This window comes from Aquarana catesbeiana, linkage group LG01 (assembly GCF_042186555.1).
Source record: "Aquarana catesbeiana isolate 2022-GZ linkage group LG01, ASM4218655v1, whole genome shotgun sequence".
NCBI lineage: Eukaryota > Metazoa > Chordata > Amphibia > Anura > Ranidae > Aquarana > Aquarana catesbeiana.
In genome coordinates, this window is record NC_133324.1 from 978923310 (window position 1) to 978937874 (window position 14565).

The window sequence follows — 14565 nt, forward strand, 5'->3', positions numbered from 1 at the left end:
TAAATCTGGGGTATTTGCGACTTGTCCCACGATGGGAAAGTCAAACAGGAGTACCTCCACACCCCGCACACAGAAAGAACCCACACCGCAACTTAGCGGTAGTATCCCGGACATTTTCTGGACCCGCCAGTCTGCACTGCTAGAGGCGTCACAGGCCTCATCGCAGGACGCACACGCCATACAGGCCGCATCCCCGGACTCGATTAGGAGCGCCACGGACCCGCTAATGGACAGCGGTGACCACACCGATCCGCACCCAAGCCTGCTAGACCTCCAAAGAGACCTCCAAAAGGTCGCTCTGGACATTAAACACACCATGATGTCAGCAATCTCCGATCTCAAAGAGGACATTCATGCTATAACCCATCGGATCAATGAAGTGGAGAAGAACGCCAGATTGCAAGCCTCAGCTATCAGGCAAATACAAAAAACGTACGATCTCCACTTGCCTCACATGTTTGAACTACACAGACAGGTGGAAGATTTAGACAACAGGGGACGGAGGCATAACATCCGGGTGAGGGGGGTCCCGGAGGGGATTGACCAGGCCGTACTTCCCCAAACAGTCAGTACCATCTTTAATGCTTGACCACCCGGCAGACTCCCCCATAGAAATGGAGCGTCTACACCGAGCCTTGCGTCCCCCCCCTCGAGACAACAAACCACCCAGAGACATTATTTGCTGTATTGTCAATTTCCCTCTCAAAGAGGAAATCCTTAGGAAGGCGAGAGAAAAAGGACGTATAACCTTTAATGGAACTGAGGTGAAATTATTTCAGGACTTGTCACAAATCACACTGCAGAATAGACGCACCCTACGCCCCCTATTGGATGTGCTTAGTTTCTGCAATATTCAATACAGATGGAAATTTCCCTTCTGTCTTTCTGCATCAACCAGAGGTCGTACAGCCTTGCTAAGAACCCCAGAAGACCTACCCAATTTTTGCGAGCAGCTGGACATTCCACTGGTGGATATCCCTGAATGGCACTCATTCTACTTCCCCACGGAACCGTGGAAGCCAGTATCTACTAGTTCTTCCCCAAAAGCTCAAAGGCAGCACTCGAGACGCCGCAGGCTGGATCCTACCTCTCTTAGAGACCGCCTATCACGCCGAGACATGCCTGTACACAGTCCTGGGCGACATGACACCCCGCGACGAAACCTCCCGTTGGCATGATAACTGCCTGAACACTCTATCCACGCATACACGGGCAGTACTAACTTTTTCTCTCTTTCCAGCACCAATCTAGCCCTATTTTATGGATGTTGACTTTCAGTTAGCGCACCCCACAGACTCCAATGAAGAACATCGAAGATCACTGGGACTTTCCACCTCTTACCTTCTACAGGAAGAAGGAGAAGCTTTAAATGGACTTATGTTTATGTAACCTACTCATCCTATATATAGGTATTGTTTACTTGCACACGCACACATGCTGATGGAGATAACCTCTCTATCTCACTTTGGTCACCCTCTTGGACCGTGGGTGTCCACTCTCGTGGAGCATCCATATGGACTTGGAGCATCACCAAACCAATACCATCTACTTTGAATCTCACCAACCCAGACTAGGGGTATACTAAGACACTCGCTTGCAGATAAACTTAGCTAACTTGTGCACTGTTCTCACGATCCCGAAAGACCTGCTTCCAAAAAACACACTGTCTTTCACTCTAGGAGTTAATTAAACCCCTGTAGTGATTAAATAACCCTTAATGAGATAATATAAGACTACTGCCCTAGACAAGCCAGCTTGCTCTCCTTCTCATAGAGCAACTACAATTGAGTCTTGGGATACACTTACAAGATGTCTCACACAATGTTTTATTGCGGTACTGATATACGCTATCTCCACTTATATAATATAACGCAAATTAGCCCTGCTGGAGAGAGAGTCTAAACCGTGCTGTCCGGACTGTTACCGTTACTGTTATTGTAAGGCTTATGTTTATGCTTATGTCTATGTTTTTGTTTTCTCTAAGTTCAATTTGGTACAAGTAGCCCTGTTACTCTCAGTCAACATTGACCCAGGTCCTTACTCATTGCTATAGTGCCTAGGACCCGACCACCTTAGGCACTGTGGCCTGCCCATAGCCCATATCCCATACTCCCTACTTAAATGCCATATGTCTTTTGCCTCCTGAAATTTAGACTACTATTGTTTTTTATACACCCCACACAGCCAAGGCTTATCTCTCCACTCATCCTCACCAGTGCAACGGATCTCACACCCGCTCAACCCTACGTACCCCACATAGCTGTCCGTAAAGACTTGAGCTACCAACCCGGAATTTTTACTAGGTGGATAGGCACGCCTACGACCACCTCCGGTAACTGACTCGCCCAGTTCATTAACTGGTGTCTCTTCCCATTCCCCCCCCCCTTCTTGTCTTCTTCCTTTTCTCTCCTTTCCCTCATTTCATACTACCCCTGCCCTAACACCTCACCCCACCCCTTTCTCTCTTTCCCTTTTCTCCCCTCTCATACTTTTCTTCTTTCTGTTTTATTTTCTCGAGGGGGCCGCCCCTCCATCCTGCTCCCCGTCGTCGACCCTTGGTCTTTCCCGATCAGGCTAACAGTACTGGAGTGCAGGTTAACACCCACATAAACTTTTTTCATTATCCATAACACTAACACCATGCAGAAGAGTGCCACCAGCAACTATCAACTCTCACTCGAATGCCTGTCACTTAATGTGAGAAGCCTAAACCTCCCTGAAAAGAGATCTCAAGTTCTCTCAGAACTCACAAAACACAAAGCTCACTTCCTATTATTGCAGGAGACACACTTCCGGACCAAAGCCATACCTAAACTGACGAACCATGTATACAAACAGGCCTTACACTCTACAAACCCATCTTCTAAGACAAAAGGAGTTTCTATACTTATCTCCAAACATGCAGACTTTCAACTATCTGATACACTGATTGACCACGAAGGCAGATACATTTTCGTCAAAGGCACATATGCGTCCAAACCCATTACAATAGCGAATATCTACTGCCCAAACGACCACCAAGTCTCATTCCTCTGGAAAATCTGTGACTTACTTTTATCCTTCCAAACAGGCATTCTGATACTGGGAGGAGATTTTAATGTTCCATTGAACCCTTGCCTTGACTCCTCTACTGGCACCTCCACACTCCCATTCCGGGCCTTAAAACAAATTAAACTTCAACTACAAAACCTCACCCTACACGACTCATGGCGCACCTTATATCCGACAGATAGAGACTACACGTACTTCTCCCCCCCACACCAGAAATATTCTAGAATTGATTATCTATTTCTATCCCAACCAGATCTCTCATATCTTTCACAAGCTACAATAGAGACCATGTTTCTATCCGACCACCACCCCATTACGATAATCCTTACATTCCCAGAATCGCAAAAGACTACCAAAACTTGGAGATTGAACCCATCTCTCCTAAAAGATCCTGAATCAATCCGACAACTGAACACCCAAATCCAAGTATACTTCCAGGAAAATTCAACCCCAGATATCACTCCGGTGACGCTGTGGGAAGCACATAAGTGCGTTTTAAGAGGCAAACTTATAACCCTTGCCACGGCGGAAAAAAAGAGACACCAAGAACAGATTAAAGCCCTTACCGCAACAATCCACAGACTTGAAACAACTCACAAAAAGTCCATGTCTCAATCCACACTACAAGCCCTCTCTCTGGGGAAACGCACTAGGAAAAGATATATCCTAGGTCAAAAAGTGTTTATTGAACATGGCAACAAAAGTGGGAGACTTCTCGCTCGCACAATCCGGGCAGCTAAAACATCCTCCACTATACATCACCTCCGCACTGCGAAAGGCACACTTCTCTCCAAAAATGAGGAAATAGCCAAGCACTTTGAGGAATTTTACTCTAAGTTGTACAACTTACCTCAAATTGCACCAGATTCCCCTTCCGCACATGACCGGTCCTTACAAATTCAAGAGTTCCTGTCTCAATATTGCCCCAAGCCAATACCAGCACAAAAAGCTGAGGCATTAGAGCTCCCTATGACCATAGAAGAACTCAATCTTGCCATTAAACAAACTAAGGCAGGCAAAAGCCCAGGCCCTGATGGCTTACCTCTCATATACTACAAAACTTTCTTAGAGGCATTAGCTCCCAAAATGCTGTCGGCCTTCAATTTTCTTTCAAACCCTCTCGCTACATCTGGACACATGTTAGAAGCCCAGATAGCAGTGATACCCAAAGCAGACAAAGACCCAATGTTAGTTTCCAATTATAGACCCATATCGCTGCTCAATGTAGACATTAAATTGTATGCCAAAATTATAGCAAATAGATTATTACCCCTGATCCCAGACCTAGTTTTGCCCGATCAAGTAGGTTTTATCCCGGGCAGAGAGGCAAGAGACAATACCATCCGCACCCTGAACCTTCAGCGATGGCTCAATACATCTAACACCAAGGGATTTCTATTATCCCTGGATGCTGAGAAGGCGTTCGACAGGGTGGCCTGGGACTACATGCAAGAGGTACTCAAAGGGATTGGCCTTCTACCACGCATGTTTGCACACATTAGTGCCCTATACACCAATCCAACGGCAAGAGTTAAAGCAAATGGCCTCCTGTCGAACGCCTTCCACATCAGCAACGGCACCCGTCAAGGATGCCCTCTGTCCCCCCTAATTTTTGTTCTGTCTCTTGAACCCCTTCTCAACAGAATAAGAGCTAACCCCGATATTCAGGGTATCCCTATAAAAGGGAATTTAAGGTTTCCGCTTTTGCGGATGACATCTTACTATCATTGCAAACACCCCGCACATCTCTTCCTAATCTGTTCAAAGATATTAAACATTTTGGAACATTGTCCAACTTTAAAATTAACTATTCCAAATCCCAGGCCCTTAATGTCTCTCTCCCACCATTTGAAGTCACCCACTGCCAAGCCTCGTTCCCATTTCAATGGAAAAATGACTATATCACCTACCTAGGCATTAGAATCCCTCGGCATCTAACAGAGCTCTATGAACACAACTTTTTCAATGCCTTGACGAAAATCCAAACAGACCTTCAAAATTGGGGTACCCTGAATGTCTCCTGGTTTGGTCGCTCGGCATTGATAAAGATGATAATTCTTCCCCGTCTTTTGTATCTCATGCAAACGATCCCAATCCACTTGCCTCCATCTTTCTTCTTGGCCTATAAAAAAGCCTGTTCAAAATTTATCTGGAAAAATGGTCCCCCTCGCATCAAATATACGAAGCTGACATGCTCCAAAACGAAAGGGGGGATTGCTTTGCCTGACCTACATAAGTACTACTTAGCTTGCCACATCTCTAGAGTGGTAAACTGGAAAACTCATAAACTAAGCAAACTATGGACCATTTTGGAAAATGCCTTTAGTACTATACCCCTGCACACCCTAACATGGGTTCCAACGAAACACTACCCCCATGATGTTAAAACACACCCGCTTATATATCCATCATTGCGAGCTTTCTCCACGGCTAAGAACTTATACCACATATCCTCAACACCAGGACCGTTGACCCCTCTTTGGGCCAACCCAGAGTTTCCTCCTGGAGAATCAAACTCTTTTCTAACACTAGAGTGGCCACATGACGATATTTATACTCGTCACTTTTTTGTTGACGGGAGGATACGTACATATAACGAGTTAAAATCTATCTCATGCACAAAAGAGTTCCCCTTTTGGTCATACAGACAGCTAAGACACTTTTTCACGTCGACCAACACAAACGACATTTGGACAAGACCACTTACTCCATTCGAAACAATGTATTCTCAGCCCATTCCACAAGGTCATTTAATTTCCATGATTTATTCCTTCCTCCAAGACGACTCGCTTCGCCCACAGACGGAAACTTCAAGAATATCTTGGGGGAAAGACCTACAAATCAATTTTTCTGACGACGACTGGGAATCTATCCTTACATTATGCCCATAAGGGGTCTATGAACGTAGCAATTCAAGAGAATGGGTACAAAATTGCCACTAAATGGTATAGAACTCCTGCTCGTCTACATCAATTTTCGCCCTCCATCCCCAACATTTGCTGGAGATGCAATAAGGCAATAGGAAACGTTATACATCTGGTGGGAATGCCCATTAATTCAACCATTTTGGAAAGAGGTACACTCCATTATTACACATGTAACAACCTATTCCTTAGATTTTAACCCGGCCCAATATCTCCTCCATCACTCAACCTTGTCCAAAAAAGTTTACCACAAGTCATTAGCAATGCACATGGTGAACACTGCTAGAGTGTGTATTCCCGCTCACTGGCGCTCAATTACTCCCCCAACCATTACAGAATGGTTAACCAAGGTTGCAAAGGTTGAAGAGATGGAAGAACTGATTTACATATCCCAAGACCGTATCCAAAAATTTACTGCCATATGGGCTTGTTGGTCCCATTTCAAAACCACCGATTACTATAAATCCTTTTTCCCATTCTAAACACCCTCCTTTTTCTAGCCCAGTACACATGACCTCCATGACCCGTGGGGACGCTCGTGGGGCCTGGGTCGAGGGGCGGTCCCCCCTCTCTCTCTCTTCTTCTGCCTTTTCTCTTTATCTGCTATCTTTTCTTTTCTCCCCTTCTTCCCCTATACCTCCCCCCCAACCCCTAACCCTTTGCCTTAACAATCCCTCCCCACCCATCCCTTTATTTTTTCTGAGTTTGGGGTCATACGCTACGTATGACCGTCATAACGTGCCTAATTCCCCACCACAGACACTCGAACTTGTCTCCTTACATGTAATTTACTCAAGGAACAGGACGGGTATTGGACCTTTCTGTACCAGAGACACTGGAATATCTTCACTACAGTATTAGCAATAATGGTGCACTCCTTGCTATCAAGGATGCCCCCTCTTGTGTGTATACCTCAATCATTACATATGCACTATGTAAATCCGAACGTGTCCCAACAATAATCTTTATGATGTATCATTTTCCAATGAGTGTACTGTATGATTCTTTATGATACCCTTTCGATGTATTGTACCTGCTATCTTATTCTTTTTTCAATAAAATCTTTTTGTGGAAAAAAAAAAAAAAAAAGACAGATGTGTGCAGTTGTTTAATCTGGAACAACTTACATAGATTTGCCATCACCTAATGACACAAACACAAAAATTGGAATTTTGGTCAGAAAATGCTCTGATGGTTTTTCCAACAGAATTCCGACGGGATTTCTTGCATACACATGGTCACAGCAAATTCCCACCATCAAGAATGCGGTGACGTACAACACGTACGACGGGACTAAAAAAAGGAAGTTCAATACCCAGTGCGCCACCCTTTGGGCTCCTTCTGCTAATCTCATGTTAGTAGAAGTTTGATGAGAGACGATTTGCGCTTTTCAGACTCGTGCTTATTTCCGATCGTTTTACTGCTGTTCAGTTTGTGCTTTTGTGTTTGTATCTGGTTTTCAGTCCGTTTAGTCAGTTCGTATCTGTTTTTCAGTGCGTTCTTGTCCGCTTGTTTCTGATTTTCAGCTCGCTCTTCACAGGCCTTGCTGTTTTTCAGTGCGTTCGGTTAGTTCGTTCTGACCAGCCGACCGTTTTGAAGCCATGTTGCGGTTACGTACTCGTTGTAGAGTTTGTGCTGTGCGGGGCTTGGTGTTGGGGTTCTTACTTTGACCCAAGCCCATTCCATGAACAGGGTTCAGAAGAGTTAATGGACCAAGAATTGGTTACTCCAGCGTAACCAATTCTCTCATATGCCTCTGCTGTGTGAGATCCAGGAGAATAACCCTTATGATTTCAGGAATTTTCTCCGGATGACGGACCCCATTTTTGACCTTTTGTTGGCTTTGTTCACCCCTTTTATTAGCAGGCATTGCTTGCTGCAAGCCATCACTCCCAAGCAGAGGCTAGTCACCACGTTGCGGTACTTGGCGACTGGGAGAAGTCTGCAGGACCTCAAGTTCTCGACAGGCATCTCCCCCCAGGCTTTGGGGATCATTATTCCAGATACCTGTTCTGCCATCATTCATGCCCTGCAGAAGGACTATATTAGGGTAAGTTTTATCCTTTAACATCACATTATATGTATTTAATGTATGCTAATGTTTTGTATTTCTTTCATCATTCCATAATTACCCTGATTATAATATGCTGTGAATGTCCCCTTTGTCCTCATGCATGCTTGAATCTTTTAATGCTCCTTTTATGGCCTACATGCATATTTGCCTTCGCTAACCTCCCCAGCATGCTATCCTGGGCCCATACCACCTAGCCTAGTCACTTAACAATGTATTTTGTCAGCTTCATTGTACTGCTTTACCCTAAACAGCCCCTATAATGTGTACAAATGTTATTGTTGTCGTTAAATTCATGCAGAGTGTCAGAGGCTTTTTTTGGGCTCACAAACTCATTTAGAACCCCCTCTAAAATTTTGACAATGGGCCATCAGAGGGGGTGAGGAATCTGATAAGTGGACCTTATTTTTTTTGTCTTTAAATACGCATTAAAATCAATGTTATACTGATGTTGGCCAATAATTTTTGTGTCTAATCTACTTGCAATGTTTATGTGCAAAATTACTATTTTTTTTTTCTGTTTGGACTGGACTCCATAGTTTCCTTCAACGCCACAGGAATGGCAGACTGTGGCATCCCACTTTGCCCATCGTTGGGACTTTCCCAAATGTGGAGGGGCAATAGATGGGAAGCACGTCCACATCGTCCCACCACCCGATTCGGGGTCATACTATTTTAACTATAAGAGGTTTCATAGTATCTTGTTGATGGTGGTGACATACGAGTTTCTCTATGTGGACGTGGAGAAAAATGGCCGGATGTCGGATGGTGGAGTCTTTGCCCAGACGAAGTTCTACCAACGTCTCCAGAGTGGTGGCTTGGGATTGCCACCTGTGGAAGAGAACATTGAAGGACTTTTGTTTGTTTTTATTGCTGATGAAGCATTTGGTCTGGCCAATCATGTGATGAGGCTATTCCCCCAGAGAACCCTCACCCCGGCGAAGAGGGTTTTCAATTACTGGCTGGCCAGAGCCCGAAGAGTCGTGGAGAATACCTTTGGGATAATGGCCAGCCGGTTCCGCCTATTTCTAACGGCAATCAACCTGGCGGAGTACAAACTGAGCCACATTGTTTTATGCTGCTGCATCCTGCACAACTTTTTAAAAAGCAATTCTCCAAATTATGAAGCCTCAGTTGGGCCTGAGGCCGGACTTCGGGAACCAACACTGATGGCCCTGGAAGCTTTTCGTCCTGGCTTGCCCCCCCAAAGCGCCCGTGAAGTGTGTGAAAAATAGGTGGAATATTTTAAGGGTAGGAGGGCCATTGCTATGCCAGCTAATTTGTAAACTTTTTTTAAATACACAAAAAATTGATATGATAAAATCTTAATTTGGATTTACTGCTTGTGTTTGTTTTATCTGTCTCCTAGGTTCTCCTAGTGCACTTGTAGTGCCAAGTGGTTATCACATTATTTAAATAACACCCATTGTCACTGTAAACACCAACTTAATACAAAAAGTGTTATTGAGCATTGAAAGAAGAAGCCACACATTGTTGAGTATAAAACCTTTTATTCCATGCACATTCACACAACATTCACACATCACAAAACATTTGGCGGTAAAAAAACACATCTTTTTTTTTCAAAGTTTTACCTTGAAATTTTCGAAAAGATACAGAAACATACATGTTTCCAAAGATAACATACACAACTCTGGAACTTACAAAGTTCAACATTACAAAAAAGAAGGCAATATCAGACATTTTATAGTGTGAAAAAGGTCTTGATCTTGCCTTCATCAGATGGGGTGAAGTCACCCCTGTAAAAGCCAAATTTAGAAGATGCACACAAATTGTAAGTCAAAATGGAGATTTCCTTTCTGATCCCAGACCTAATGTCAACATGTGCTATCTCCCATCATGGGGGATCAATGGACGCGTTTTGGGGGTGCAACCACTTCTTCTCACCTACTAGAGTTGGGTGGAAGGGGTTGCACCCACAAAACTCGTACATTGATATCCCCTGATGGCAGATAGCACATGTTGACACACTGTGTGCATCTTCCAAATTTGGCTTTTAAACTGTATTAAATCTTTAGATAAAATTTTTAGAAAAAAAAAAATCAAGGAATCTTTTTAGGATTTAGATTCTCCCTAGTACATCAATCATGTTCTTCACCACTACAAAACATGATTTCCTGGATAAGCCGTTGTGCACTGTCACTGGTGAAATGACTCGATTTTGGTACCACAACCTGAACATCACCTAAAATAAAAATACACACCATGTATTAAAAATATGCAGGCGTACATCTATTTCCTGAATCTGTGGTGTCCGACACTCACCTGTTGTGGTGCCAATTTCAAGCACTTCTTCCACCTCTCCTTCCACATCCTGAGGTACCTTCACTGTTGGGACTGTATTGGACAGGTGATGAGCAGTGCCTGGTTTTCTCCACACATACCGCTTAGAATTAATGCCAAAAAGTTCTATCTTGGTCTCATCAGACCAGAGAATCTTATTTCTCACCATCTTGGAGTCCTTCAGGTGTTTTTTTTAGCAAACTCCATTCGAGTTTTCATGTGTCTTGCACTGAGGAGAGGCTTCCGTCGGGCCATTCTGCCATAAAGCCCGACTGGTGGAGGGCTGCAGTGATGGTTGACTTTCTACAACTTTCTCCCATCTCCCGACTGCATCTCTGGAGCTCAGCCACAGTGATCTTTGTGTTATTTTTTACCTCTCACCAAGGCTCTTCTCCCCCGATAGCTCAGTTTGGCTGGACAGCCAGCTCTAGGAAGGGTTCTGGTCGTCCCAAATGTTGTCCATTTAAGGATTATGGAGGCCACTGTGCTCTTAGGAACCTTAAGTGCAGCAGAAATTTTTTTGTAACCTTGGCCAGATCTGTGCCTTGCCACAATTATGTCTCTGAGCTCTTCAGGCAGTTCCTTTGATCTCATGATTCTCATTTGCTCTGACATGCACTGTGAGCTGTAAGGTCTTATATAGACAGGTGTGTGGCTTTCCTTATCAAGTCCAATCAGTATAATCAAACACAGCTGGACTATAATAAAGATGTAGAACCATGTCAAGGATAATCAGAAGAAATGGACAGCACCTGAGTTAAATATATGAGTGTCACGGCAAAGGGTCTGAATACTTAGGACCATGTGATATTTCAGTTTTTCTTTTTTAATTAATCTGCAAAAATATCAACAATTCTGTGTTTTTTCTGTCAATATGGGGTGCTGTGTGTACAATATGGGGTGCTGTGTGTACAATATGGGGTGCTGTGTGTACATTAATGAGGAAAAAAATGAACTTAAATGATTTTAGCAAATGGCTGCAATATAACAAAGAGTGAAAATTTTAAGGGGGTCTGAACACTTTCCGTCCCCACTGTAGGTAGTTGGAGTTATCAATAACCCTGTTTGATCAATAGATCACAATTATTTTGAATGTGTATTACACAAATTGACTATTCTTTGATAGTGGAAAATGCATTTAAAAAAGGGAAATTAAGTAAAATGTCCTCATGTAAGGAAATATATATCTTTGGAGATATATTAGAAGTAGGATGTGATATTGAGATTATTACTTGAGTATTAATTTCTGATATGAGTTTAACAATTTTATTAATAATATAGCTATATTGTAACTGGATTAGACAACCTTTGGTTGGAAATGAAATCCCCTTAATAATATTATATCCCCATAATATTTAACAAAGCCAAGATGGATGGGAGATATAAGAAGTTTTTTCTACAGAAATGAAATCTAAAGGTCTGATAATAACTTGATGTGTGGTCCGTGATGTGAGAGTAATAAATAACATATAAATATAACAGACTCATCACATCAAGTCCACACATCCTGTTAGGATAGATCCCACCTGCAGCCAGTTGTTTTATAGTTTTTTTTGTTTGTTTTTTTTATGTGGCTGAGCTAATTCTGTTCTGTTATATACATCTTGTTGGTCCTTTTGTTTTTATATATTTTTATTTTTTAAATCCAAACCAGAATGTGTGGATTGTGAAATGATGGTGTGAAATGATGTGAAATGTTGTGTCCCTCTTTCTTGTAAGTACCGTGGTATAAAGCAGAAGAATATTTTGGACTTATGGACATCTCTGCATGACCGCAGGGTATTGTTATCATTTATTATGTTATGACATCAGGAAAATAATGTCAAATGGAAAACTAAGGACTTGTGTTATCTCGCTAAAACTAACAACAGAGCTAGCAATGAGAAATTATAATATTGCCAGGAAAAAGTTGTCTTTTTGAAACATGAAACTGGAGTTCTTACACAAATAGTGTGATAGAAAACAAGCCATTGTAATATATTTATGGAAGCTGGACCCAGTAATGAAGGGTTCACCCCGATATATCAGAGCTGTAGCTTTATGCAAAGGTGCTATTAGTTACATGAATAATATAATAATAGTGTAGCGCTACTAAAAAGTGAAAATAAATCACAAAAAATAGAAAATAAATAACACATCTAAAAAGAAACCAAAAACCAATATAAATTGTCTATGCTCAATATAACCCAGTGGGGGGTGTGAGAAAGAATGTCCACAGAAAATCTTAAATGGTATATTCCTCTGATGAGAGTAATCCCAATCGTGAGATAATCAGTGTAAGGCTTGTCTGTAGTCAACAGCGGAACTCAAGATATAAACGCACATATTCCATGAAACACTTTACAACCTGTACAACCTCTACCTCATCACGTGCCCTTGTAAATTACAGTACGTAGGGAGGACTATCAGGTATTTTAGCATTAGGGTAAATGAACATCTGGCTAAAATAAAAAAAGGATGCCCTAAGCATACTGTGTCCCGCCACTATCTGGAACATTGTGATAAAGACCCCAACGGTACCCATTTCCAGATTATAGATCGTTTTGTCCCGAATTGGAGAGGCGACTCCTGTTTAAGGGGGGTGTCTCGACTCAAGACATTCTGGATATATGAGCTAAAATGCTATGCGCCACATGGTATGAACGTGGAGTGGGACCTAAATTGTTTCATTAATCAAGCATGAGGGTACCGCAGTTTGTCCCACTCCTCCTTCATGCCCCATTCAGCTCATGTCCCCTTTTGTCACTTTCCCTGCATTGAACAATTGTATATACCTTGTCTTTATATTGAGTTTCTTTATTATATTCGTGTCTTTTGTTAAATCAACATTTCGGGTTTGAAGGAAAGATACATGATCCTGTACGCTGCATATATTGTGTGTGACAATTTAGTGTGTTGCACACGATGCATGCTATCCATTATTGTTAGGCCCTTTGTCACACATTATTTTCATTCATTATATTTTTTCAGGTATTCAGTTATTCATTTATTTTTTTGGGTACTATATTGCTTCAAAGCAAGAGACATATTGATTTATGATTTTTTTGCTGGTTATTATGAGATATACTCTCTAACCAAAGTTTTCAGCATGCTTTTATGTTTTGATTTTATTTTTCTTCCGGAAGTCGAATATACACCAATAGTTGTCACCACCCACCCTGCCCCATGAGGGGGGCGGATTATACTCCGTACTTCGAGATGCTGTGATATGCTGTGGAGCGCCATGTGACTGTGTTGTCACATGGCTGCACCACGATGCTGCTCTATAGGCTAATTTGTATGCCCTACCACACACTGCCCAGCTATCATGGTGATGGCGCTGCGCTTCCCGAAGTTCGGACTCTGTGAAATGCTGTTTAGTGTCACGTGACTGGTATGTCACATGACCGCATCATATTGTCTCATCATTTCATAGGCCATTTCTTATTTAGAAGCCATGCCCCATCGCCCAGCTGTCATATCTGTGGCGGTGCGCATTCCGATGCTTCGGATCTGCGCACGTATTACCTCTGACACTGGGCTTTGTGGAATCCTTCCTTGGAGACAGTTCTCTGTTCAGTGCATTTCATTGGCTTTCGTTCATCACATGATAGTAATCCATATAGAGGCTTGGAACACACTAACATTTGTCCAACCTCCTTTCTCCCTTTTCTATTAAAGTTTAAGGTTTTTCTTATAAACTTTGGTGTGTATTCGCTACACACTAATATATATATATTAAGATTTATTGTCACTAAATAATTTGTTTGCTATGCTTGTGATACTGAACACTTAGTTGGTTGTCTTGTTCCGCCCCTTTAGGGGATGGATCAGTGCCATACCAGTGTATATATTCATAGGCAATGTGAGCAGATACGGTTTTGCCCCAGTTGAAGACCCCTTAGTGTCAAAACTGGTCAGGCCTGTTCCTGTGATCACTTTTATTGATTGGTGTTTACCATCTGAACTTTTATTCTTAATAAATCTCATTGGTTTTTGACCTGCATCATTGGAGTCCTTCTCCTTCCTTCTGCTTTACATGATCATTCCCTGGAGCCCTCATGGAACATCGTTGAAGACGGCTATTCAACAGGGGAGTACATGGAGCCTTCACGGTCCAGGAGCTGAGGCTACCACCTTGAACGGGTTCTTCCATCTGTGTCCAGTATCTGAGCGACATCTGATGAATACAACAACATCTGATATACATAATATAAGATCCCAAGCCTGTCTGAT